This window comes from Euprymna scolopes, chromosome 46 (assembly GCF_053919585.1).
Source record: "Euprymna scolopes isolate OS-2025 chromosome 46, ASM5391958v1, whole genome shotgun sequence".
NCBI classification, from domain to species: domain Eukaryota; kingdom Metazoa; phylum Mollusca; class Cephalopoda; order Sepiida; family Sepiolidae; genus Euprymna; species Euprymna scolopes.
Genome location: NC_136527.1, coordinates 199,850,887 through 199,854,322, shown reverse-complemented (window position 1 = coordinate 199,854,322; position 3,436 = coordinate 199,850,887). Strand labels below are relative to the sequence as shown.

General features: G+C 33.7%; 1 non-coding gene across 1 annotated transcript; it reads left to right on the top strand.

The window, feature by feature from the left end:
* The first annotated feature begins 795 nt into the window (after window positions 1-795).
* Window positions 796-963, top strand: LOC145271660 (U1 spliceosomal RNA). Its single transcript, XR_013866062.1, has one exon. It is a non-coding gene; the product is annotated as a U1 spliceosomal RNA (small nuclear RNA).
* Window positions 964-3,436: the final 2,473 nt, after the last annotated feature.

Sequence of the window (3,436 nt, the reverse complement as noted above, 5' to 3'; positions counted from 1 at the left end):
CCCTACTCCTCGTGTACGTAAACAGCCAAATGGCGATAATAGTTCGATTTCATTAAAATTTGATTTTCCTCAGTAAAAAAGTACTTGATCAAATGTAGTTACTTTTTATTCGGAGAACTTTATTCCATAACGGGTACGTACAATATAACTCTTTTTGTTTTTAATTAATGAAATACAAAACTGATTTAATTACATAAATATGTTTTTGCTTTAGTGCTTTGGTTTGAATTCTAAAAGTTTTCATTCGTTTGTATTTGTTCTCATTGAAAAGATTATGAATTTATGTTGTTCACATGTAAACGACATTGACATTGAATATTATAGTAAAATGTAAGTTTTGTTAAGAATTGAGGTATTTTGTTAAAATGTTGGTACGTTTAAATGATAGTAAATTATTTGTTATGGATTATTGTTATTAGTTAATGAAAAAGTTGTGATATGATTATATTGGTGAGAATTTTATGGAGGTATTTTAGTTATTTATTAGTGTTTGTCGGTGGTGAGTATAGAAGTGTAATATAAAAACAGTGGTGGGCACCGTAAAAAAAACAAACATTATACTTACCTTAGGTCAGGCACTGGTTCTTCGGGGCCTGGCCAACAAGTGTCAAGCAAAGACCATATGTGGGGGCGACCCAACATATAAGACCGAGGTCAATATAGGGGTAACCCTTCATACCAATTGTCACTATCCAGCTCCTCTACTCCCCGGGGAGTTGGTCCCCATTTCTCCTTCACTACTCACTTTAAAAATCGGTCTTGTGCCTAATTTGCTCGGTGGGGGTGCAAATAAATAGCCTTACCTTACGTAGGGGTAACGGTGATCACTAAGGCCGTTCTCCCAGAGCGAGGCCCATCCATTGCACTGCGGTTGGGTTGACCTTTGTGATCGTCCCAAATGTGGACGACTCGGACGTGCTATTTCTAAGTGTTTCTAAGGGCCTGCATACGCGCTTACCCCGATAATACAATCAAATCCAGAAATCCTTTCCTATTTCTTCCAAGTCCCTCTCACTCGTAGGTCTGTACTCCCTCCGCTTAATCACCCTTAATCTCTGTAATACCAAGAAACAGGCCATTTCTCTAAAGAAAAAAAAACTTGGAAAATTAAGACATTTATAAGTTTTTGGGGAAAATTAAGACATTTATAAGTTTTTTTTTAAATTCCAGCAAACGAGTAATTTCCAAGATATGAAGAATTTTACGTAAATTGAGCACCCACACGTTTGCTGGAATTTTAAACGTTATTTTCGTTATCAACATCCTCAAAAACTTATAAATATCTAAATTTTCCAAGTTTTTTTTCTAGTGTGGAAAGTCGATTTTCTGCCCCTTTCTGGTCTTATATTCCCAACATTTCCAATAGGTGTCGCTAGCAGTTTATCATTCAAAAAGAAGATGGTGGGAAGTTTTTCCTCGATAAAATGTCTCATAATATTTGATTTTCTTAAGTAAAAAAAAAACTACTTGATCGATTTACGTGATTTTTGGAATATGACATTTTAATGCAGTGACGAGTGCATTATAAAGATTTTTTCAGCTTTTTATAGTAAAAAATATTACTAGTAGACCATTTATAGACTTGCACCAAACATATTTATTTTTTAAACATTTAAATACAGCTATTGAACAAAAAATTACCTTGAAGTTGCAATTAAATAAATGATATAAATCTAATATTATTATGTTTTTGTTTAAAATAGGGGGGTTTCGAGTTAATATATACTATAATCAGTTGAATTGCCAAGAAAAAGAAACTTCTTAAAAATTAATTAATTTTTAAAAGATTAAAACGATTAAAAGTCCATTATTTCAAAATGTTCCGTTACAACATATATTTTTAATTAATTGTGTTTAAATATTTTTAAAATATTAAGTTTTAATGTAAACATGACGCTTTTCAGCGATTTTACCGCCAGATTAAAAACAATTTGAAAATATTATTGAACACATATTAAGCATTTTGTAGCCCCCCTCATATTTTCTAGTCTCTTTTTACCGAAGAAAATAGGGAACCCCGGAGGTAACCAAATGAACATTCAGTAAAACTGTATTTCATATTTAATATACAAATGTTTATAATATTATTAATCGTTAAACTGTGTAAATCTTAAAACCTAACAAAATTATAACAAAGATTAATTATTAATTGCAGTTTGAAGAAGATAAACAAAGGTTTTAAAAAATCATTAAGTCGCTTCTGCTTTTCATTAGTTCGTATAGTTAACACAAATCTGACCACACGGAAACATTCACCCTGGAATTGTCGACTGTTAACAGTTTTTGAGTACGCTGAGAACGAGTATCGCATTTATTTCTAGCGCAAACGAGTACTTATTCATATTTGAAGACATTCTTTATCCAACGTAATCAGAACAGTTTGGCAAGCAAGATGGCCGCCCGTCGTGCATTTAGGTAAAAACACCAAAAAGTGCCAAACGATCCAAAAAATGACCCCCCCCTCCTTTCACTTTCTTAATTTCATCAATTTGGATATATCACACACTTCTCATGATTCGACAAATAATTATTTTTATGATAAACAGAAAATTATTTTCGTTTCTTGACACAAACCGATTTTTTTTCTGACACCAAATCTGGCCCTCTTGCACTTTAGGTAGGCACCGCCAAAACGGGTGGGGGGGGAGGAGGAGCAAATACTTTTTGACGAACCGTCTTTTTAAAAATCTACTAAAAATTAGATAATTATCCAATCAATACGAAATTTTCAGCGATTATTTAGAGAAGAATGAACTTTATAACAGTACACTTATTTTTCATAAACAATATATGTATATATACATTTTTTTTTGCTTACAACCCCCCTTGTTTTGAGGGCGGTATCAAATATGCTTAAAGTAATCATCTGAAACTGAACAAAACATTGTGTTGTTGTAAGGGACAGAATCATAGATTTTTAAAAAAACTTGTTTGCATACCTTATTTTGACGTCTGAATATCAAAATTTCGATCGTGTTTAATTATCCCGCATTTGAGTTTTGAAATGTGAATTTCGGTGAATATGTTAAGTAAAGTATTTTTTTACACAGTGATCACCACTTATCAAGGCTCGGAAGCCACTCAGGGATAAGGGTTATTGCAAGTACATTACTTTAGTGTGGAGATTTGATGAAGTGTTTACTTAAGGGGGCGGTTCATTAGGAATTTGTTAACGTTGGACTTGAAGACATCCAAGCTGTAGTCCGGTGGGAAGCAGGCAGACGGAACAGAGTTCCACAGGCGTGCAGTTCTAAGAAAGAAGCTTTGTTCATGGAATCCGCGTTTTGATTAAGGCACAGATATAGAGTGGGGGAAATTTTTCACAGTGGATTCAGCTAGACGGGTGTTTTTCGTGAAAGATTAGCGAGGGAGAACCAGAGATTGGAGTTCAGACGAGCACCTGCAATGGAAACAACGATAAAACAAGGATAGGCTC